The sequence below is a fragment of the Stegostoma tigrinum genome, chromosome 10 (genome assembly GCF_030684315.1).
Source record: "Stegostoma tigrinum isolate sSteTig4 chromosome 10, sSteTig4.hap1, whole genome shotgun sequence".
NCBI classification, from domain to species: domain Eukaryota; kingdom Metazoa; phylum Chordata; class Chondrichthyes; order Orectolobiformes; family Stegostomatidae; genus Stegostoma; species Stegostoma tigrinum.
In genome coordinates this window covers 85,703,237-85,728,649 of record NC_081363.1, presented here as the reverse complement: position 1 = coordinate 85,728,649, position 25,413 = coordinate 85,703,237, and the positions used below count along the sequence as shown (strand labels likewise).

Genomic DNA, 25,413 nt, shown 5'->3' with positions numbered 1-25,413 from the left:
AATGAGAACTGCAGATGCTGGACAACCCAAGATAACCAAATGTAGAGCGGGATAAACACAGCAGACCAAGCAGCATCCAGTTTTAATAGAGCTTTGTTGAGGAATGTTGGTATTTATTGTGCCCCCATCAGAGATAGGTCTGTGATATAAATATTTAAATGCAGTTGTACATCTCCTATTTTAGCAGGTTTTTTTGATTTGGTACCTGTCAGCTGACTTTCTAATGCTTGGGAAACTTTGCTGCTGGAGAGACCTGGCATGGCTGATTTTAACGGTTAAACCCCCCATTTTACAGCATTGTTGGCTAACCAAAAAGCACAGGAGTTCTCCCCCCAAGCTAATCAAGTTTTGTCCTCATGGTTGGCTGATATCCAGTCCATTCCAGGTGGTCTGATCTCTTCGAGGTCTGCAATGTTTTCTTAGGTACTTTGACCACAGCAAGACCTTCCATTTCCTATCACTGTCCAATCGTGGTTATCTGCAGATCTCTCGCTGGTACCCATGACCCTCCGATTCCTCCCATCATTTGTGATGGTGACGCCTAATGGAATTGTTGTTGGACTATTAATCCAGAAACCTTGGTAATGTTCTGGGGACCAGTACTGCATTCAGTTCTGGTCACCACATTGCAAGATGGATGTAGAGGCTTTGGATGGAGTGTGGAAGAGGTTTACCAGGATACTGCCTGGATTAGAGGATATGAGCTGTAAAGAAAGGCTGCAAAACTCAGGTTGCGTTCTCTGGAATGTTGGAGGCTAGGGAAGGCTTGATAGAAGTCTATAAAATTATGAGATGCATATAGAGGGTTGACAGTCAGAATCTTTTTCCCACAGTTGAAATGTCTAATATGAGGGGCCATGCATGTAAGATGAAAAGGGGAAAGTTCAAAGGATATGCGAGGAGCAAGTTTTTGTTTTACATAGAGAGCAGTAGGAATCTGGAACATGATGCCAGGGGTAGTGGTGGAGGCAGATATGAAAGGGGCGTTTAAGAGACTTTTGATAAGCATGTGAATATGCAAGGAATGGAGGGATATAGACCAAGAAAAGGCAGAAGGAATTAGTTTAATTTGGTGTCATGTTATGCAGGGACATCTCAGTTTCTCCGCCTCCACCCATCCCACCCCCCCCCCAACCTATCCTCCTGGGAACTGACTCAGTGCCCTCAAATCCAACCCTGACTTTTGTGATTAAGATTGTTAATAAAGGTGGTGGTGTTGTTGTCAGGCTGACTGACCTCTACATTGCAGAAGCTGAGCACCAACTCCTAGTTACCTTCTCCTATCACCTCCTGGACCATGACCCCAACATGGAACATCAGGCCATTGTGCCAACTATGGTCAACAACATCATTTAATCTGGTGACACCTCCTACCACTAGAATCACTGCCACCACTGTTTCCAAGCTGATAGTCTGTCAATACCACACAGCTCATGTTAATCTTCTTCCCAAAATCCAAAAACAGAACTGCCCAGGCAGACCCATTGTTTCTGACTGCTCCTGCCCCACAGAACTCATCTTTTCCTATCTTGGCTCAGTCTTTTCTCCCCCTGTTCCTGTCCCTGCCCACTTACTTCCACGATTCCTCTGACACTTAACGTCAGTTTAAGAATTTCCAGTTTGTGGGCTCCAGTTGTCTTCTCTTCACCATAGGCATGCAATCCCTTTACATGTCTGCACCCTATCAAAATGGTCTGAGGTCTCTCTGTTTCTTCCTGGAATAAAGGCCTGAACTGCCCCCACCCACCACCAGCCTCTTTCGCCTGGCTGAGCTCATCCTCACTTGAGCAACTTCTCTTTTAAAACCTCATTTCTTCAGGTTAGAGGGGTGGTCATGGGTACCCTCATGGGCCCCAGTTATGCCTGTCTCTTTGTGGGGTACTTGGAACATTCCTTCTTCCAGTCCTATTCCGGCCTCCACCCATGACTGTTCCTCTCGTATGTCAATGATATCATCGGCGCTGCTTCCTTCTCTCCTCTGGAATTGGAAGAATTTATTGAGCTCACTTCCAATTTCCACCCCATCCTCACTTTCAAGTGGTCTGACTCTGACGCCACCCTTCCTTCCCTCAACATCTCTGTTTCCATTCCTGCGTGTATACTGGCCACCAATATCCACTACAAATCCACCAACTCCAACAATTACCTTGACTAAACATCCTCACACTCTGCTTCCTGTAATGATGCTGTTCCATTCTCCCAGTTCCGATGATGCCACCTCTGATAAGGCAGCTTCTGAAATGTCCACCTTCTTTCTCAATGGAAGATTCCCCAACACCATGAGTGACGGGGCCCTCAGTGGATCCAACCCACCTCTACTTCGGCACTCACCTCACCTTTTTCCTCCCGTAACTGCGATAGGGACCCCCTTGTTCTTATCTACCCTTCCGTGAGCATCCACTGTTATTTCTGCCGCAACTAGCAAGATACCACCACCAGACACACATTCCTCTCCCCTCCCTCGTTAGCTTCTGCAGGGCCTGTTCCCTCCAGCACACCCTGGTCCACTCTTCCTTCACCCCAAACGTCCCCTCACTGCCATCTGGCATCTTCCCCTGCAACTGCCGAAGGTGTAATACCTGCCCATACCTTCCACCTCCCTTCCCAGTATCCAAGGGTCCAAACACACCTTCCAGGTGAAGCAGCACTTTATCTGCACTTCACGCAATCTAACCTACTGCATTCACTGCTCACAATGTGGTCTCCTGTACATTGGGGAAATGAAGCATAGACTGGGTGACTGCTTTGCAAAACACCAACATTCTGTCCATGAAGAAAAGTCCCCTGAGCTTTCAGTTGCCTGCCACGTTAACACTCCACCCTGTTCCCTGGCCAACATCTTTGTCTCAGACTTATTGCAGTGCTCCAGCAAAGCTCAGCGCTAGCTGGAAGAACAGCACCTCATTTTTCGCTTGGGGGTCCTGTGGCCTGCTGGATTCAGTATCGTGTTCAACAACTTCTGAGGCTTGAGCTCTCCCATGTCCTTGCCCCAAAGCCCACTCTCCAGGCCTTGCTACTACACACAACCCATTGTTAGCCAGTAAGAGTCCCCATTGATAGCTATTCATCCTCCTGGCAGAACCGTTATTGACTCCTTTGCCTGTCCAACTGCTCGTGTTTCTCTTTGGGCTCTATCCCCACCTATCATTTACACCTTACCTCCCTCCCCCGTCTTCTGAGTATAAACGGACGTTTTACCATCAGTTGTGAGGAGGGGTCACGACTCAAAAAGTTAACTCTGATTTCTCTACACATATGCTGCCAGATCTGCTGAGCTTTTCCAGCAATTTCTGTTTTTGTTTCTGATTTACAACATCCACAGTTAGTTGCTTTTATTCAGCATAAGATGAGCTTGGTACCTGTGTCTGAAGCAAGAAGCACAAAAAAATTATGGTCAGACTACATTTGATTATCATGAGCACTTTTGGTCCCCTTCCCTAAGGAAGGAAGCTGCTGGCTTTGGAGGAGATCCAGAGGAGGTTTACAAGCATGATCCCAGGGTTGAAGGGCTTGTCATTTGAGGAGTGGTTGAGGACTCTGGCTGTTTACTCAGTGGAGTTTAGAAGAGTGGGTGGGGGTGGCATCTGATTGATACTTCAGAATGCTGAGGCTTGAATAGAGATATTTCCATAAGTTGGAGAGTCTGTGACACTAGGGCATAGCCTCAGAGAGCAGGGACAATCCTTTAGGACTGAGATGATGAAGAATTTCTTCAGCCAGAGGGTAGTTAATCTGTGTAACTCATTGCGGCAGAGGGCTGTGAAGGCCAAGTTGCTGAGTGTATTTAAAACAGAAAAAGATAGGTTCTTGATTAGTAAGGGGATCAAGACTTATGGGGAGAAGACAGAAGAATGGGGTTGAGAAACATACCATCCATGATTGAATGTTAGAGCAGACTTGGTGGGCCAAATGGCCCATGGCCTCCTATGGTTCTCTGGCCTAAGGCAAGACAAGACTATGTAAGGTAGGGATGCTCCGAGCATCCATGAGTGAATGTTATGACAGTGAGCAGAGATGCACCCATGTCCAGTCCATGAGCTGGTTGTGTGTTCCTGAATGCAGCTTTGCAATGATAGCTGTCATTGCAGCCTGTGATGCAGCATTTAAGTGTAGAAACCTCGTGTAAGTGAGTTATAGATATGCCATGAAGGTTCTTAGAGGAAGGCCCATATCAGGTGATAATATCTGTGGACTTAGTGTGCGCGAACTAAGCCTGATCTGAGATGTTGGTGCCCAGTTCCCTATTACTGGGCATGTCGGGCCATTGAAAAGGCATTTAATAAGCAGTAATGATTGTTAATTGACAACTTGTCACTGCCTGTTAAAGAAAAAACATCACTATGCCGCTTGTGAAAAGCATGAAAAACAGTGTGAATTGCTGTCAACATTTAGATGGGCCCAGCTGCATTTTTTGTCCCAGTCTGCTGCATATCCGGGCATAGCCTACATGGCTCAGCCTCCTATAGCTTTCTACCTTTGCTTTTGTTGTTTCAGTGAAAGTTTGTGCATGGACAGGTTGTAAAATATATTGCTTAATATTAGTGAATGGGTTTATAAGATGGTTTTGGAATTGGCTACTGTCAAATGTGGGTAAAGAAAGAAACTTTGAAATCCATTGCTAATCTTGTTGTCACAGTATGTTTAAAGGTCTTTAACTGTAAATAAAAATTATAAATATCAGTTTTTCTGACATATTTTGTCATTAAGATGTTTCTGAAGTCTTGATGTATTTCTGTCACTCATTATTCTGAAACTGAAGGTGATTTACTCCAAAAGAAATTGAAGCTAACTTGTCTTTGTTGAAGTCTCAAATTGAAATTGAAGCTTTTCTGTACTTCTAATAAAAGTAGTTAGAATGGGTTATGACAAGCTGTATCGTTTTGTATTTGCTGTAGAGAATTTTAGTATCCTAATGTATCAACCATAATCTGAAAGATAAGAGTCTTTTTTATTCATTGTATTATATATTTATCCCAGTTTACTGACTAGGTAAAACCACAGCAATGTGATTCTGAATTCTGCTTAATCCTTTAGATATTTCAGTTCCTCAGCAAACAGATAATTTACTTGCTACGTGCTGTTACATCGGCACCTTTTTTTTTAACCTTTAGCTCCTTTCACCCATCTCCTTCCCAAGAGGTCATTGATGTCAGCATGATGGCTCAGTGGTTAGCACTGCTGCCTCACAGCGCTGGGGACCCACATTCGATTCTACCCTTGGGCGACTGTGTGCCGTTTGCACATTCTCCCCGCTTCAGCATGGGTTTCCTCCCACAGTCCAAAAATGTGCAGGTCAGCTGGTTTGGCCATGCCAAATTGCCCATAGTGTCTGGGGATGGGCCTGGGTGAGCTACTCGGAGGGTCGGTGTGGACTTGTTGTGCCAAAGGGCCTGTTTCCATACTGTAGAGATTCTATGATATTATCTCAGAGTCCATCAAAACCTCTATAGCAATGAAACCACTTGGCTTAAGCAAAATGCTATAGAAGCTGTGAATCTGAAATGCAGACATCTCTGGAACTAATCAGCATCTCAGGACATCATCTATAGGCCATCAAAGGCAGTTAAATTAATTTTTTGACAGTAATTATTTCAAATTAATAGTAAAAGTATATGATTAAAGGTTTAGGTACTAGGTGGAACATTTGGGTTTAAGGATCAAGTCTGTTGCAGCAGTGGAAGGGATACATCGTTTGAAATTGAATTACATGTTTTGAGAACCTGTGTGAGAATGTTTGCTTCTTTCTACAATGCACTGGTGTTCTTGGGACGATACTCCTAACATGCCTATTTCTTTTCATTGCATCCTGAACATCTGTCTAGAGAGTTTCATGCTCACTGCAGATGCAGGACCTTTCCCCTATCCATTTTTTCCACCAACACCCCAATTCACTGTCCCAGCTGTAGTTCACCACTGCTACTAAATTATCTGACTGCTCATTCGACATCCAGTACGGAATGAGTAAATATTTATTCGAATGAAATGCTTGACATGGAAATCAATGTTCTCATTCCCAGCTCAAAATTCCATTGTCCACCAACCATCTCCATCCTTTTCCAGGCAACAGGCAGTAACTAAGCCAGTCTGTGACCCTGAGATGAGCTTCCTGTCTCATAATTGTGCTATTTCTAAGATCGCTTGCTTCTAGCTTTGTGACATTGTTTAATTTAGCTCCACGTTTTGCCTTATTGCCTGCTGAAACCCTCCTTCATGCCTGTCTTATTACTGGACATGACTATTCCAGTGCACTTCTGACTGGTCTCCCACATATTACTCTGTAAACTTGAGTCCATTCAAAATATTGGTGCCTGTGTTTTTACACACAGTAAGTCACATTCCCCTACGACCTCTGTGCCTGCCAACTCCGAATCAAGCAAAACCTCGATTTTAAATTAACATCTTTACCTTTAAATCTCAACATAAAGTTGACTCTCCCTATGTCTGTAATCTTGCCTAACCTCAATTTCTCTCTCTCAATGCCCTCTAATTCTGGCTTCTTGCACATTCTCAATTATACTTGCTGTACCATTTTAATCATGTAGGTATCAAACTCTAGAATCCCTTTCTTACCTCCCTCTGCTTCTGCTTTGAAACACTCCTTATTACACATCTGTTTCAGTAGATTTTCAGTCATTGGACCTCGTAACCCCTCCTGTGACTTGGTATCATTGTTTGTTTGACAAGCCTCATGGGGATACTGTTATGATAGTAATGCACTATATATGTTGTCGTCATAAAACTTTGGTGCATCTTTTCATGCTTGACCATTCCTTAACATCTGAGCAAATTTAGTTTCTAAGATCACTCCCATTCCTTCTTGCTACCTCACTGTACTTCAAAGCAAGTGCTGATATGACTCAATGGGATGATGCATTGGAAGTCATACCCGGCTATTCAAAGTTATCACAAAAGATAAACATTTTAAAATAAGTAGATAAAATTCACCAATTTGCGTGATTTCCGGCCCGGGTTAATTGAAGGCACGGGCCAGGTTTCAGTACTTAGAAAGAATTACTATTTATTACAGGTAATTAAATTCAAGCTACAAGTAAACAGTTATAAACAGACAGCATATTCCACCCAAAACACACACACAAACAATCGGAAGGGAAGACAGGTTATGGGAACTGAGAGGCAGTTCAGCTCCTATTCACAGTTTATCGTGATAGTCTTTATGCTGGTCAGAATGTTGCATTTTAGTCATCTTTTTCTGGATGCCGCCACTGGTTTGCAAGATGGCTGCTTATTTTATAGAAGGTCTTTGACTTAGCAATAAAATCCTCAGCTTACAGCAACTGCTGAAGGGAAGATAAACTAATTTTCTTCAGATTAAGCGTATGTTTTGACTGCAGAGAGCAGAGTGACAGCTCCTGAGCTCATGGAGATCAAAACACTTCTCTCTATATCTTGTTCCAAGACTCACACTTGAGTTTAGTTACTTGAGTACTAATCACATGGTTCTTGGCAGCTAAAAAACTTTTATCATCAATAACTGGCCACTTGTCCATGAAATAATCAACTTCTCGTTGCCACCGGACACCCTCGATAATCAAAACTTTAGTTATCACTTGTTCAAACAACTGCTTACAACGTGCTTGTCGTGAGTGTTAGGTTACTGGCTTTTTAAAACACTTATTTTCTTCATTTCAGTACTCAAATTGTAAAAAATCACAAAATTAAACAACGTGGTCTTTACAAATATTAGACCTGTTCTCATGTGTAGTTGATAAATGACCTGGATAGGCATTTGGAAAAGGATAAAACAGGTGTTAGCAGGTTGGAAGGAGAGGCTGCATTTCCAGCTGAAGAGATGGAAAGTCAGGATTCCAATGGACCAGGTTACTGATGAAGGCTGATGGACTCCCATGACCAAATACCTGATGAGGTAAAGCCTGCCAGAAAGCTCATGTTCAATGTTGTAGAGAAATCCTGTACCAAACAAGCACTGGGCTTTACAGGAGCTTAACCTTTCTAATATGGTCACTGCCATCACGACACACTTGAATTTCACTGAGGGAATGTTTGCTGACCAACATCATAGCTCCGGTGAATCACAAACAGCTTACACCATTGGCATGACTGCTGAACTGGAAGCTCAGACAGGGTGGTCTCACAGTACGGCAGAGGGCCTCTGGAGAGTCCCAGCAATCCATCATCCTCGTCCTTCTGATAGGATTACAAAGATGTGAGAGAATGGAAGTGCCTTTGTGAAGCAGCGTGGCAGTATTCCTGCTTCTGCCCTTGGCACTTTGCCAGTGCCCTTGTTGTTCGCAGTTAGTCAGCTAACCCAAATTGCTGCAGCCTGAAGCTTGACTTTCTAGACCCAAGACAGGCAGTAAGAGAGTGTGCAAGGATGATTAGTTTACTCTTGCATCAGACATGTTGTGATTGAATTTAAAAACATTAATCAGAAATGTGAATGTGACTTAGAATACAATGTTCCAGATTCCCCTAACTGGGGAAATAAAACCTGAGCGTCAATCAAAACCCCTTAAGAATTTTTGTTTCAATTTAGTAATCTCTCATTTTATAATCTTTAGGGGAATATAAACTGAGTCTATTCTGTTTCCTCTCTCATAACAGTCCCCTTGTACCAGTAATGAGTCTAAGGTATCTTTCCAGCATTTTTGCTGAGGATGTTATGCTCTTGCTTGGAAAAAAACCATGACAACTATGCTTTTTGATTTGCATGCAGCATGTTAGTTTTCTGTGATTTGTGTACTTGGGTTCCCAGACCAACATGCTATAGTTTTACTTTGCTTAAAATATGTTGTGCTTTCCTACTAGTGTGCATAACTCCATATTTCTCCACGTTATTTTCCATGCGCTAACACAGTGTGGAGCTGGAGGAACACAGCAGGTCAGGCAGCATCAGAGGAGCAGGAAAGTTGACATTTTTGGTCGGGATCCTTCTTCTGGCTTTTGGATTTTCTGAAGAAGGGTCCTGATCTGAAACATCATCTTTCCTGCTTCTCTGATGCTGCCTGGCCTGCTGTGTTCCTCCAGCTCCACTCTGTGTTACCTCTGACTCCAGCATCTGCAGTTCTTACTAATTCTGAGTGAGCTATTTTCTGTGTGCCAGTTTTTCAAGAGCTTAACCTGTGTACGTTTCAGTCTAGCCTTTTTGTAACCTCCCCACTGATTGTAAATAGCTCACCATCGCCCTTTTTGGTAATCTGCTAGTCCTTTCAGTATCCTCACAGGAAGGCATTGACATTGTGGTATTGTCACTGGACTAGTAACCCAGAGCTCTATGTTAATATTTGGAGGAACGAAAGTAGAAATTGTTGGAGAAACCCAGTAAGTTTGGCAGAACCTGTGGGAAGAGAGCAGAGTTAGCGTTTTGCATCTGGTGACTCGTCATCAGAACTGACAGCAAATAGGAAAAAGTGGCATTTATGGCGAAGATGGGTTTCTTTTGAAGGGGTGGGGTTGGATTGGAGAGATGATTAGATAGGTGAAGATGGAGTTCAGAAAGGGAGAGACAACTTGAAGCTCAGGGTCATTTTTGTGGATGGAATGTAGGTGTTCTGCAAAGTGGTCACCCAGTATGCAATTTGTCCTCCCAGTGCAGAGGAGACCACATTGTGAGCAGTGAATACAGTAGACTAGATTAAGTGAAGTAAATCGGGTAAATCGCTGCTTCACCTGGAGGTTGTGTCTGGACCCTTCAATAGCGAGGAGGCAGGAAATAAACTGGCAGGTGTTACATCTTCTGTGGTTGCATGGAAAAGTGCTGTGGGGCTGCTGGGAGTGGAGGAGGAGTGGATCAAGATGTTCTGGAGGGAATGGTCCCTGCGGAAGGCAGACAAGGAAGGGGAGTGGATTATGTCTGGTGGTCATATCCCTCTAGAGGTGGCAGAAATTGCAGCTCATGGTCCTTTTGGATGTGGAGGCTAATGGGACGGCAAGGGAGGACCAGGGGGCCCCAACTGTTATGGCATGGGAAGAGAAGAGGTGAGGGCAGAAATGTGGGAGATGGGTCGGACACGGCTGAGTGCCCTATCAGCCAAGGTAGTTTTCAGCGGAGGGAAAAGATGGACATTTCTGAGGCCCCTTAATGGACATTGGCAATATTAAATTTTGGAGACATGATTCAATTAAAGGTAGGCCTTCAAATGAGTTCGGAAAAATCAGAAACAATTTGCATTTTATGGTGCTCAGTGAAAGAAGGTTAGGTGATTTGTACCCTTGTAGCCATGGGTTGAGTCAGTGTAAAAGACTGGGGGAGAGTGTAGCTGTGATTGATGAGGGCAGTAAACAAAGGCTTATCTAAATGCGAGATAACAAGGTGTGAAGCTGCATGAACGCAGTAGGCCAAGCAGCATTGGAGGAGCAGGAAAGTTTGACGTTTCGGGTCGAGACCCTTCTTCAGAAAATGCATTTCTAAATGCTTTCTGATTAGCCTGTTCAGGAATATTATTCCGCACCTCTGAATGGGTGGGACTTGAACTCACGTCTCCAGGCTCAGAAGTAGGGACCTGCCACTGTGCTACAAGATGCATTTGTATAAAAGTAGGTAAAGTGCTCAATCTAAAAATTAATTCCAGATTTAATGTCAGATTCCCAAACAAGGAGCATTTATCTACACAAGAAATTCTTACCATGGGTAATCATAGAGTTGAGAACTTTTCTGTGTCTTTGTATAATAAATGTTGTTCTTGCTCTTTTAAGCTGGTGGAAAGTTGAAGATGGCTACTTAAATGCACTTCACAGTTGTTGAGACAAAATTGATTTGGCACTTGTTGCTTGCCAATTTGGAATCAGTAGTTTTCAAAAATATTACTGTCTGTTGCACATTTGTTCCTTATTACTGATTGAATTGTAATGCATTGAGTCAGTTAATGTTTATTCATTTATTAGCTTTCAATTATTCACTTTATTTCATGTACAGATGTCTTAAAATTAGACTTCCAGATAATATGACACAGTAAGCATATTTAACGTGTTTCGCATATGTAGTGATATTCATCATGTATTGAATTCTGACTGAGTGAAACTCCTGCTCAAATCAAAATAAATCACTGTCTACAGAATTTCTGCTTAGACACCTTTTCTAATTTTTTTTAGGAAGCTTGTAACCTGCTCCTTACCTCTTTTATTTCTGTTTGTTCTCTGACTCACCATGTGCAAAGTGAGTGTAATTACCTGATACTACTTTAAAAATCGAGCTGTTTTCAATGAGACAAAGTCTTTCTTTGTACTTTGGGAAATTAGAACAAGTTACCTCTGAAAATTGGCACAGTTTGAAGAAATACTAGTAAACCTGTTATTGGTCATTTGAGCAAAACTGTGGTACATTGTTAGAGAGGTAAAGCAACGAATATCCATTTTAGAAAAGAGCACATTGTTTTTGCTAATCTATGTTTACAATAGCTCATCTGTGAGACGCTGCAAATGAACATGTTCTGTCCTTATAAAGTAATGTCAGCACTGCAGAATAAAGCAGCTGTAATGTGGATGCCTGCCATGTTCTGGAAAATAGCAGCTGATTTTGTGTTTAGAAATGTTCTTTTTCAGAACCACATTTTGCTCTAACTGCAATCAGTCATCAGTATCACACTGGTGAAAATGTTGGAACATTTTGCGTTGAGCTCGCATTTGAATTTGGCCCTAATATTGTAAACAATCTACAGAGAAGACATGTTCGATAATGAAATGATTGTAACCTGGTAATTAATTACTTTATCTATATTCTTAGTTGTGCTGGTAGCTACCTGTTATTCATGACATCTCAAAGCCTGACTATTCGACCGTGGATTTGTATCTGTTATTTGCAGAATAACCGAGCTGAATCACTGCTCTTGTGATACATTAAACAAATAATTTTCTCATTCTGTAAAAGGCTGAATAGGCTGGGGTTATTTTCCCTAAAGCATATGAGGCTGAGGTGTGACCTTATAGAAGTTTATAAAATCACAAGGGGCATAAGGTCAGGAATTGTCACATATTTTGAGAAAACTACAGCAACCATTGGCATGGGGCAACATATTTGAATAATCTGTACAACACCGCTGCAGGTCCACTAGCTGAATCAGCACTCCAGTGTCAGTGCCTTCCCTCGGGCCACTATCCTGACTGTTGGGTCAAGGGTTTTTTGTCAATCAGCTGTGTTGGCAAGCTACATCAGCCATTTGCCAGACACAAGACTTCCAAAACAAACTCTCTACTCCAAACTATGTCGCGGCAGCTAGATCCAGAGGGACGATCCTTCAAGTACGTCCTCAAAGTCTTTCGTGAAAAGGACCATGTGAACTGGAGAAGAAGCATCTGCAAAGGTGCCAATCCAGGTGGAGTCTAAGCACAGACAGCAGAAGAAACATGAGAAAATGTGAACATCTCAGCCACATGCCTCCTTAAACACCATGTATATCAAGGTGTGTAGATCCACACTGGACAGTTTAATCATTTGAAGACACACAACTCCAGAGTGTAAGAAGGTCATCCTCAGTCTTGAGGAACTGTCTAAAAAAGAGAGAAGAATGGAGGATTGGAAATAGGAGACCCTCTAGCTGCTCACTGGGGAGGCACTTGGAACAAATAGCTTCAATGTGATGGTGTCATATTCACTTCTGTGAACACCCCCCTGCCCCCCAAACTCCCACTTCAGCTATAGGGAAAGGCTAAATAGACTGGGGTTATTCTCCCTGGAGCAAAAGAAGCTGAGACGTGACCTTACAGATGTTTATAAAATCACTAGGGCCATAGATTGCGTAAAGACTCAAGGTCTTTTCCCCAAAGTTGGGGGGGAGGGGCGGTGGTGGTGTCCAAAACTAGAGGGTATAGGTTTAAAGGGAGAAGGTGAAGATTTAAAAGGGACCTGAGGAGCATTTTTCACGCAGAGGGTGGTGCATGTATGGAGTGAGCTGCCAGAGAAGGTAGTGGAGGCTGGTACAATTACAACATTTAAAAGACACCTGGATTGGTATATAATTAGGAAGGCTTTAGAGGGACATAGGCTAAATGCTAGCAAATGGGACTAGATTAATTTAGGATATCTGGTCAGTTGGATCGAAGGGTCTGTCTCCATATTGTGCATCTCTATGATGCTGTGACAGAAAATAACAAAACATAATGGATTTGTAGATAGCTCATAATAATTTAAATAAAGTTGGGTGGCTGTGAAGGTAGTGGTGTCCATCCACCTACTTAACATTAAACTTGGGGCGGGGGGGGGCGGGCGCGGTGTGCATTGGAGTTTTGACCTCCAAAATAGTAGCTCTGACATCAAATTAGCATTACAAGCTGATTGACATGGTCTGCCTGCTGCCTCTCCTCCTGGTAATGATAGTTGCGCCTTCACAGATATGCGCTTCCAATATGATTCAGAGCTGAGATGAGCTGAAGTGTGTACACATGCAGTGGATATCGTTTGGGTCTCTGAACACCACACATGAAGGCCAAACAACAGTGCTACTTCCTAACCCGAAATGTCAACTTTCCTTCTCCTCTGATGTTGCCTGGCCTGCTGTGTTCCTCCAGCCCCTCTCTGTGCTATCTCTGCCTCCAGCGGCTGCCATCCTTGCTGTCTCTGAGTGCTACCGGCCCAATTTCATCTCCATTGTTGTGAAAGTTTGTTCTTGTGTTCCCTTAAAAATTCACAGCATTTTTTCCACTGCAGATCACAGTCCTTTCACTGTTTACGATAATATCTTCAAAGCAACTACAGGAAAGAGTGATTAATTCATCTTAAAATAGTCAAGGAACCTGCGCTTTGTTTCAGTTTTAGACGTGCTATTTGAACTTAGAGTTTTGCTCTTCATCTACTGCCAGAATAATTTTGCTTCATAACTGCCTGACAAACTAACCCAAATATGGATTTTAATTTTGCTCTTGAGCATTTAGAGAAGAGTTATGAACTAAACAGCTGTTGCTTGCTTATACTAGAAAGTAATTGAACTTAGTCAAACAAGGGCTACAGATCATTTCAAAACATTCTTAATCTGATATTTAAAATTTTTGAATCATTATCTTTTACTCATGTTTAATTGATACAGTGACAGAACCTTATCTCATACAAATTAATTTCACAACAGCTGAGGGGTGAGCTTGTACAGGCTTATAAAATCATGAGAGGCATGGATAGGGTGAACAGCCAAGGTCTTTTTCCCAAGGCACAAGAGTCCAATTCTAGAGTTTAGGGTGAAAGGGGAAAGATGTAAAAGGACCTGAGGGGCAACTTTTCACACAGAGAGTGACGCGGTGTGTGGAATGAACTGCTGCCAGAAGCAGTGATGGAGGCTGGTACAATTACAGCATTTAAGAGTCATCGAGATGGGTATATGAATAGTTTAGGATATCTGGTTGACATGGACAAGTTGGACCAAAGAGTTTGTTTCCATGATGTACAATTCAGCCTGCCATGCCCATGTTAGGTCCCTGCAAAAGCAACCTGCCTAGCCCTGCTTTCTGTCTTATCCCTGTAACTCTGCATTTTTCCCCCACTTCTGATAGCTATCCACATCTGTCTTGAAGGACTTGGTTGAATTTGCCTCTATCACACCCTCAGACTGTGTATTTAAGATACTAAGCGTTTGCTAAATAAAAATAGTTTGCCACATTGCTTCTTTTGCCAGTTAGCTTAAAATTGTGCGTCGGGTTCTTAATACTTTTGCCAGTGTGAACATTCTCTTGTTATCTATTGTGCTGAAGAATCTTGTGATTTTGGATACCGCTGTCAAATTTCCTGTAAGGTTAAGATCCACAGTGTCTAAAGTCTGTTTTGCAAGAATTTCTCTCGTGAATCTTGCCTGCACCTACTGTTATGACTGCACTTCTTTAGTAAAAACAAAAGGGGAGGTGGCCTAGTGGTATTATGGCTGGAATTTTAATCCAGAGACCCAGACAACGTTCTGGGGGCCCTGGTTTGAATCCTGCCATAGCAGATGGTGGATTTGATTTCAATAAAAAAAATCTGGAATTAAAAGTCTAATGATGGCCATGAATCCACTGTCAATTGTTGGAAAATCCCATCTGGCTCATTCATGTCCTTTAGGGAAGGAAACTGCCATTCTTATCTGGTCTAGCCTACATGTGACTCCAGACTCACAACCATGTAGTTGACTCTTAACTGCTCTCTGGGCAATTAGGGATGGGCAATAAATGCTGCCTAGCCAGTGACCCCCTCATCCCATAAACGAGTAAAGAAAAAAAAGTAATGACTGGAACTGTATATTGCTGTATTACAGGCCAAAATAAGCAGGTCTACTGTAACTTTCTTGCATTTGTACTGGCTTTATTAGCTGCTTTCTCAATAGTCTTGTCATAGAAATGATTTTATATGTTTAAGGTGCGATATAAATTCAAGTTTGTTTTTGTTTAAGTGATTCATTTCAGCTCCAGTCAATGGAGATGATGAGGGTGGATACCTTCCTGATGGTAGTTTCAGTAAAGGGGAGGGGGCAATGCCTGGGCTTTCTTCTGCTTGGTGTAGTCTTTGCCAGGTACTTAAGCAGTGTAACTGTTCCCTGTCATTTGTTGACATAAACCTGTATTAACCATGCTGTGTCATAGGCTGCTTCATTATCAGAAAAGTTGTGAATGTAGTTAAGCATTTGGAATTGTCAGTGAACAGCCTCCTGTTTGAATGCTAGGTTCATGCTTCAAGGTGCATGCTCAATCAAAAATTGCCTTCGTAATGAAAACAATGACTCACCTCTCCTCGAACCTTTAGCATTGTTATTTATATGTGGATGAAGGCTATGATGGGGTATTTTAAATTGGAAGAGTCATGATTTTTCTTCTTAAATGGCACAGTAAAAAGCACGGCCTTCTCTGTTTTTGTTTGATATGGATGACAAAGTGGAAAGAGAGCTGAAGAGATAATTTGGGAATCTATTAAATCATATTTTCCAAAGACTAGAATGAGCAGTTTAGGTTTCCTCCGTTCAGGAACATTGTTGAGGATTGGAGGCGCAGTGTATGTTAACTCAGACATGATTTGGCAGCAGTAAGTGAAAAGAACAGTAACTTGCATTTATGTAATACCACCATCATTACCATCCCTGGGTGTGGTCTGTCTCGATGATAGGACAGACTAAAATACAGTTGGTTACACAGTGATATATGGTTGGGACAGAGCTGCCTACAGAGTCCTCAACATTGACAGCAGATACCATGATGCCTCATTGCTTAATTTCAAACACAGGCAAGGAAACCTGATGATTACCACATACTGTGTGTCCACTACCAAGCATAGCTTGGCAACATCTCTACTAATCAAGCTGGCCAAGTTTTCAAGAACAAAGCTGCTAGACCTGGTGTGCAGATGGTGGTGAGGGAAAAACATACTTGATCTCGTTATTACCAATCTGCTTGGCACAGGTGTATCTTTGTTAAATTTGCAGATGACACTAAGGTCGGTGGAATTGTGGATGAAGTATGCTGTAGGTTGCAGAGAGACATAGATAAGCTGCAGAGCTGGGCTGAGAGGTGGCAAATGGAGTTTAATGCAGACAAGTGTGAGGTGATGCACTTTGGTAGGAGTAACCGGAAGGCAAAGTACAGGGCTAATGGTAAGATTCTTGGTAGTGTAGATGAGCAGAGAGATCTCGGTGTCCATGTACACAGATCCTTGAAAGTTGCCACCCAGGTTGACAGGGCTGTTAAGAAGGTATACAGTGTTTTAGCTTTTATTAATAGAGGGATCGAGTTCTGGAAACAAGAGGTTATGCTGCAGCTGTACAAAACTCTGGTGCGTCCGCACTTGGGAGTATTGCGTACAGTTCTGGTCACCGCATTATAAGAAGGATGTGCAAGCTTTGGAAAGGGTGCAGAGGAGATTTACTAGGATGTTGCCTGGTATGGAGGGAAGGTCTTATGAGGAAAGGCTGAGGGTCTTGAGGCTGTTTTCATTCGAGAGAAGAAGGTTGAGAGGTGACTTAATAGAAACATATAAAATAATCAGAGGGTTAGATAGGGTGGATAGGAAGAGCCTTTTTCCTAGGATGGTGACGGCGAGCACGAGGGGGCATAGCTTTAAATTGAGGGTTGAAAGATATAGGACAGATGTCAGAGATAGTTTCTTTACTCAGAGTAGTAAGGGAATGGAACGCTTTGCCTGCAATGGTAGTAGATTCGCCAACTTTAGGTACATTTAAGTCATCATTGGATAAGCATATGGACGTACATGGAATAGTGTAGGTTAGATGGGCTTGAGATCGGTATGACAGGTCGGCACAACATCGAGGGCCGAAGGGCCTGTACTGTGCTGTAATGTTCTATGTTGTATGTTCTATTGGTAAGAGTGACTACTGCACAATCATTGTAAAGTTGGGATCCTGCCTTCACTTTGAACATATCATCCATTGTATTGTGTGGCTCTACCACTACGCGGAAGACTGCGAACTTTCTTCCATTTAGGATGGCAACCACAAGTGCTGTGGGCCATCAACTGCAGGATTAGCTTTAACCACAATCTGTAATCTGATGCCCTGGCATATCCCCCTCTCCACCATAACCGCCAAGCCAGGGGATCAATCCTGCTTCCATGAAAGTACAGAAGGCCATGCAAGCAATGGGATCCTGTTTATCTAAAATGAGGTGTTAACCTGATGAATATACCAAACAGGATTACTTTTGAGTCAAACAGCATAAGCAGCAAATGAAAGAATGAAACAATTACGCAGAAAATGGATCAAATCTATACTCTGCAGTTCTGCCAAATCCAATTGTGAATGGTGGTGAACAATTAAACAACTCAGTGGAGGAGGACACTCCGCAGATGTCCCCATTCTCAATAATGAAAGAGGCCAGAACATAAGTGCAAAAGATAAGGCTGAAGCATTTGCGATAGTCTTCAGCCAGAAGTGCTGAGTGGATGATTCAAAAGCGAACTCTGGAATTGAAAATCTGCTGATGATTGTGAGACTGTTGTCGATTATCGGAAAAGCACATCTATCTCACTAATGTCCTTCCGGGAAGGAAACTTGCCATCCTCACCTGCTCTGGCCTACATGTAACTCCAGACCCACGGCAATGTGATTGACTATCAACTGCCCTCTGAAATGGCCGAGCAAACCATTTAGTTGTATCAATCACTTTGAAGTCTCAATAAAGAAATGAAACCAGACAGACCGCCTAGCACCTTGTGGAGACGAAGTCCTATCTTTACATTGAGAATGCCCTCAATTATGTTGTGTGGTACTATCACTGTGCTAAATGGGACAGACTTTGAACAAATCCAGCAACTCAAGACTGAGAACCCATGAAGTGCAATACTCCAACACAATCTGCAACATCATGGCCCAGCATATTTCACATTCAACTATTATCACCATGCTAGGAGATCCATCCAGGTTCAGTGGAGAGAGCAGGAGGGTGTGCCAGGAGCAGCACTGGACATATCTAGAAATGAGATGTCAACCTAGTGAAGCTACTGAGCAGGACTACTTGCATGGAGGAAGTAATTGGCAGAGCTAAGTGATCCCACAACCAACAGATCAGATTTAAGCTCTGCAGTCCTGCCACATGCTGTCATGAATGGTGGAGGGCAATCAAACCACTCATTGGAGGAGGAGGCTCCATAAATTTCACCATCCCTAATGATGGAAGGAGCCCAGCACATCAGTGCAAAAGATAAGGCTGAAACATTTGCAGCAGTCTTCAGCCAGAAATGCAAAGTGGATAGTTCATCTTGGCCTCCTCCAATGGTCCTCAGCATCACAGATAACAGTCTTCAAACGTGATGTCAAGAACTGGTTGAAGGCACTGGCTACAGCAAAGGCTCTGGGCCCTGACAACATTTCAGCAATAGTACTTCCAGGACAGATGCAGCTTCTGGCCTTTACCTGACAATGGTATAATTGCCTAGTTCTATCCTGTACACAAAAAAGCAGGACAAATGCAAAATGGCCTGTGCTGTCTCATCAGACTGCTCTCAATCATCAGTAAGGGTGATGGAAGGTATCATCCACAAGGCTTTCAAGCAGCACATGCTCAGCCATAACCTGCTCAGTGACGCCAAGTTTGGGTTCTGCCAGGGCCACTCAGCTTCTGACCTCTGTACAATACATAGAAAAGCTTCAAATTCCAGAGGTGAAGCAGGAGTGACTGCCTTGACATCAAGGCTGCATTCGACCGATTGTGGCATCACAAATCCCTAGTAAAGCTGGAATCAATGGAAATCAGGCAGCAAACTCTCCTCTGAGATGCTGCTTGGCCTGCTGGTTTCATCCAGCTCCACACTTTGTTATCTCGGATTCTCCAGCATCTGCAGTTCCCATTATCTCTGATACAAGCAAACGCTCCTCTGGTTGGATTTGATTTTATTTATTATTATCATACGTACCTAATTAAAATGAAAAATTTTACTTTGCGTGCAGTACAGGCACATCATAACATACAAAGACCGTAGGGTAATTAAACAGAGCAAGGAATACAAAGGTACAGCCGCAAAGAAGGTACACAAAAAGAAAGATCAACATTAGATTTGAAGTTAGAGAGATCCATTCAGGAGTCTAATAACAGCAGGGAAGAAGCTGTTCTTGAACCTATTGGTACTTTCTGTTAAAGTTTTCATATGTTCTGTCTGGCAGAGGATATTGAAAGAGATTGTAACTGGGGTGGGCATGGGTTTTTGCTGATATTGGCTGTCTTTCCGAGGCAATGTGAAGTCTAAATGAAGTCACCTGGCACATAGGAAGATGACTGGAGGTCAGTCATCACGGCTTCAGGACGTCTCTACAGGAGACCCTGGGCTGGGGGAACAGGGTGTTGGGAGAGGGTGTGTTCTAGGTCCAACCATGTTCAGCTGCTTCATTCAATGACCTCCTCTCTGCCATAAGGCCAGAAGTGGGAATATCTACTACTAACGATTGCACATTGTTCAGCACCATTGAAAACTCCTCAGATACTGAAGCAAACAACTCTCATATGCACGCATCCAGAAATATGCTTATGCACAATGCCAGACCGTCCATGTAATCATGTAATGCACAAAGACTGCTCAATACATTATTAAAACAGAGTTTAGCCAGGGGAATGAAAATGAGAAATGCAGGAAAGGGGAAGAAAAAGTCCTGGGAAAAGGAAACAAGGCCTGGAGGTGGTCAAGAAAAAGCCCGATAGGAGGGTAACCGGCTTCTCTTTCCTCCCCCTCTGTTTTTCTGATCCCAGCACTTTAAATTTATTAGTGCCTTTGCAGTGGAGGATGTATTCCTGGAATGTGCTGGATGGGTGTCTGTAGCAATATGTTAGAAAGCAACAAAGGATCAGGTTATTTTCAATTTTATAATCTGTAATGGGAATCACTAATTAATAATGTTGCTGTAAAGGAGACGATGACAACATCATGGCAGAATTACAAATTAAATTTGAGTACAATGCAGTCCATCCTCAAACCAGGATCTTTAAATTTGAATCTGCATGAATGAAATAATGAAGGTATAAGGAATAAGTTGGCTATGGTAATTTTAAGAAAGTACATAAAACTATTTGGAGACAGACAGATGACTAGTACCTTTTTAAAAAGTATTACATGTCTAGAACAAACCTGCATTTCTCCGAGACACAAAACCTAACAGGAAAATTGAATCAACTGTGGCTAATAAAAGATGTTCATGTTTGCGTTAGATCAAAGGATATGGCTTGTAAGGTTGACAGAAAAAATGATGAACCTGAAGTTTGGGAGCAGTTTAGAATCCAGCAAATATTGATCAAGAAACTGGTAAAGGAGAAAGAAAGATTATGGATGAAAGTTACCAAGTTGGACTTCAAAAGCATTTTTAGGTAAATGCAAAGGAAAGCGTTAACAAGGGCAGATACGAGTCCATTACAGGTGGAGACAGGAGAATTTACAATTTTGGAAAATCATGAATTCACAAACTTTGGTCTGAATCTTCTATTTCTCTGGATAAATATCTTGTGCATATATTTTTTTGGAGAGTATTTTCCAGCGAGGTTAGTGAAAGTTTTCATCATATCTTGCCAAACTCATCTCATTATCTACCTATCTGTCCCCTATGGTGCCCCTCTCACCCAACCCAAGACCCATCTTAGCATGCCATTTTGAAACAAAGACCAGCATTCCTGGTACCCATGCATATTTAAAAAGCTGCTGTGTGCCTGGATGAGCACTGGCATTGTGAAACTGCCTTTATTAGTGACGGACTGTTATTCTGAAAATGTTGGTCAGGGACATGCAGGTCCTGATAGAGAGGTGGTGCACAGAAGAGCTGTCCAATTCCCAGAAGGTGGCAGAGGAGGCCTCAACATTAGATCCTAGCAACCTGCTCCAAGCTCACCCCCTGTGTCAGTGCAATCACCATGGCGCAGAGAACTAGCCAACAATGTTACAACAGGTCAGTCTGCTCTGCTTTGGTAAGTGTCACAGTGTTCTCTCTGCTACCTGACTCTTCTGCTGCACCCACCTCTCACCAAGGCTCATGCTCTACCATGCATCCTGCAACATCCCACTTTACTCACTCTTGTTTCCCCCCAGATTCCCACATCACTAAACCTGCATGGCCTCTGCAATTTCTGTGCACATGCTCAGGGACTTTAGCAACTTTTTATGCACCTGCACCAGTACTATCAGCTGTGTCACCGTTTTCATCTCACTCTATCTGTCCCTTTTTCTCACGCCAGAGGAATACTACAAACAGTAAGGGCAGAAAGAGCCGGGATAGGTGGAGGAGTGCCTGATGTTATGCATCTCACCCCCATGTGAAAAGAGAATCCTATCCCTCACTAGACTGGAGATGCTGTGGAAGGAGGAAAATCGAGAACTAGAGAACTGTCAGTTTGACAATAGTAGATTGGAATATTTCCCTGTCTATTATGAAGGATGTAAGGAGTGGACACTTAGAAAATGATATATTATTGCACATGCGTTAATGAAACGAAAGTGATGTTCGAAAATACTGTCAGAAGCTTTTTGAGGTTGTTACTTGTAGATAAAGGGAGAACCAATGGAAATTAGAACTTTTACCGTAAACCTAAGCTCAATCTAACCTCCACCCCGACCTTATACTATCATCCATATGCCTATCTAATAGCTGCTTAAATGCCCCTAATGAGGCTGACTCCACTACCCTCTCAGGCGCTGCATTCCACTATAACTACAAATTAGTAACAAAGTTGAAACCAGTGGGGTTTTGGAAAAATGCTGTGAGGAAAAATGTTTTCATCCAGAGGGTGGTAGGGATCTGGAACTCTTTAGAACTGTCTAAGTGTCAACATTCAAGAAGTTCATAGATGAACATGGCAGTACCGAGACATACAAGGTTATGGGCCAAGTGATGGAAAACGGGACCAGAATAGTAAGGTCGTTGTTGATGATCCTGGATGCAATGGACCGAAGGGTCTTTTTCTGGGCTGTAGACCTGTATGGCTGTATGATTCTATGAAAAAAGAACTGTCTGTATCACTAATTACCTTTAGAGAAGGAAAAACTGTCACCTTAGTCTTGTCAGGTCTAAATGCTTAATTAAATAGATTGTAATTTTGGATTAACACTTTATGGTAGTGGCACAACTGAAAGTTATTAAAGGGCTTTGGGACATCCTCAAGTTATGAAGGTGCTGTATGTATGAGTTCTTTATTTTGCAGCTGAAGAGAATTTCTCCCACTGCTCTTCTCACTTTGTAAGAGCATAAGAACTAAGAGCAGGAGTAGGCCATCTGGCCCCTCGAGCCTGCCCCACTATTCAGTAAGATCATGGCTGATCTTTTTGAGACTCAGCTCCACTTACCTGCCCGCTCACCATAACCCTTAATTCCTTTACTGTTCAAAAATGTATCTAGCCTTACCTTAAACACATTCAGCGAGGTAGCTTCAACTGCTTCACTGGGCAGGAAATTCCACAGATTTACAACCGTTTGGGTGAAGAAGTTCCTCCTGACCTCAGTCCTACATCTGCTTCCCTTTATTTTGAGGCTATGCGCCCTAGTTCTAGTTTCACCTGCTAGTAGAAACAACATCCCTGCCTCCACCTTATCTATTCCCTTCATAATCTTATGTTTCTATAAGATCTCCCCTTATTTTTCTGAATTCCAGTGAGTATAATCCCAACCTACTCAGTCTCGGTTCATATTCCAACCCTCTCAACTCTAGAATCAACTGAGTGAATCTCCTCTTCGCCTCCTCCAGTGCTAGAGTGTCCCTTCTCAAGTAAGAAGACCAAAAGTGTACACAGTACTCTGGGTGTGGCCTCACCAGGACCCTATACAGCTACAGCGTAGCCTCCCTGTTTTTAAACTCCATCCCTCTAGCAATGGCAGACAAAATTCCATTTGCCTTTTTAATTACCTGCTGCACCTGCAATACTGCTTTTAGCAATTCATGCAGAAGGACACCCAAGTCCCTCTGCACAGCAGCATTTTTTTTACCATTTAAAACATAGTCCATTTTGCTGTTATTCTTGCCATAATGGATGACCTCACGCTTATCAACATTGTACTCCATCTGCCAGACCTTCACCCACTCACTTAGACTATCTATATCCCTCTTTAGATTTTCAGTGTCTTCTGCAAACTTTGTTCTGCCACTCATCTTAGTGTCATGTGCAAATTTTGACCCACTACACTTAGTCCCCAACTCCAAATCATCTATGTAAATTGTAAACAGTTGCAGTCCCAACACTGATCCCTGAAGCACACCACGAGCCACTGATTGCCAACCAGAAAAACACCCAACAAAAACAAAGTTGCTGGAAAAGTTCAGCAGATCTGGCAGTATCTGTGGAGGAGAAAACAGAGTTAACCTTCCCGGTGACCCTTCCTCAGAACTGATGGTGGCTGGGAAAACGTCAGTTTAGCTGCAGAAAATAGGGAGGTGGTGGGGTAGGGAGTAAACCAATAGGATAGGTTTTTACCCACCAACTCCCACAGCTACCTGGACTAGGCATCCTCACACCCCACTTCCTGTAAAGACTCCATCCCATTCTCTCAGTTCCTCCATCTCCATCGCATATGTTCAAATGAGGCCAGCTTTGACAAGGGACCCTCTGAAATGCCCACATTCTTCCTCAACCGAAGATTCCCCAGCTCCATTGTCGACAGGGCCCTCAATCAGGTCCGACCCATCTCCTACACTTCTGCCCTCACCCTTTCTCTTCTCTCCCGCATAGGGTCCCGCTTACCGTCACCTACCATCCCACCAGCAACCACATCCAAAAGACCATCAGATGCCGTTTTGGCCACCTCCAGCAAGATGCCACCACTGGACACACATCCCTTCCCCTCCCTTCCCTTGTCTGCCTTCAACAGGGACCGTTCCCTCCAAGACACCTGAGTCCATACTTCCTTCACTCCCAACACCTCCCCACAGCCCTACAGCACCTTCCCCTGTAACTGGCGAAGGTGCAACACCTGCCCATTTACCACCTCCATCCCCAGTGTCTAAGGACCCAAACATAGCTTCTAGGTGGAACAACACTTCACTTGCACTACCAAGAATCTAGTCTACTGCATTCGCTGCTCACAATGTGGTCTCCTCTACGTTTGTGAAATAAAGTGTAGACTTGGTGACCGCTTCGCAGAACATCTATGTTCTGCTCACAAAGAAAGACCCTGAACTCCCCGTTACCTGCCACTTCAATGAACCACCTTGCTCCTTGGCCAATACCTCTGTCTCCGGCTTGCAAGTGTTCCAGTGAAGCTCAGTGCAAGCTGGAGGAACAACACCTCATTTTCCACTTGGGGACCGTAGAACCTTCTGGACTCAATATCGAGTTCAATAATTTTAGGGCCTAAACTCCCCATGTCCCAGGCCCCAACCCATACACCAGACCTTGTTACTAATAGCCTGCCAGTACACACCCCCTGTTGTAGTCACTAACAGTCGCCATTAACAACTGCTCACTCTCCCAGCCTGATAGTTAGCAAATCCTTTGTCTGCCCAACTGTCTTTCTCTCTCTTTGGGCTCTATCCTATCTACTCCCTACCCAACCTACCTCCCTATTTTCTGCATATAAACTGATGTTTTCCCAGCCACCATCAGTTCTGAAGAAGGGCCACTGGACCCGAAGTGTTAACTCTGTTTTCTCTTCCACAGATGTTGCCAGACCGGCTGAGCTTTTCCAGCAACTTTTGTTTTTGTTCCTGATTTACAACATCTGCAGTTCTTTTAGTTTTTGTTCAGAAAAACACCAATTTACCCCTAGTCTTTGTTTTCTACTAGTCAGCCAATCCTCTGTCCGTGCCAATGCATTACACATTACCTGTAATACCGTGCAACTTTATCTTATGTAACAGCCTTTGGTGTGGCACCTTGTCAAATGCCTTCTGGAAATCTAGGTACATGACATCCCCATTGTCCACCGTGCAACTAATGTCCTCAAAGAATTCCACCAAATTAGTTAAACATGACCTACCTTTCATGAACCCATGCTGCGTATACCCAATGGGACAATTTATATCCAGGTGTCTTTGCTATTTCTTCCTTAATGATAGATTCAAGCATTTTCCCCACTA

The 25,413-nt window shown here is 43.1% G+C and overlaps 1 protein-coding gene across 13 annotated transcripts in view; it reads left to right on the top strand.

Moving 5' to 3' along the window:
• LOC125455939 (coiled-coil domain-containing protein 9-like) overlaps window positions 1-25,413 on the top strand; it is a 186,608-nt gene that overhangs the window by 59,614 nt on the left and 101,581 nt on the right. The gene's annotated exons all lie outside the window — the stretch shown is intronic.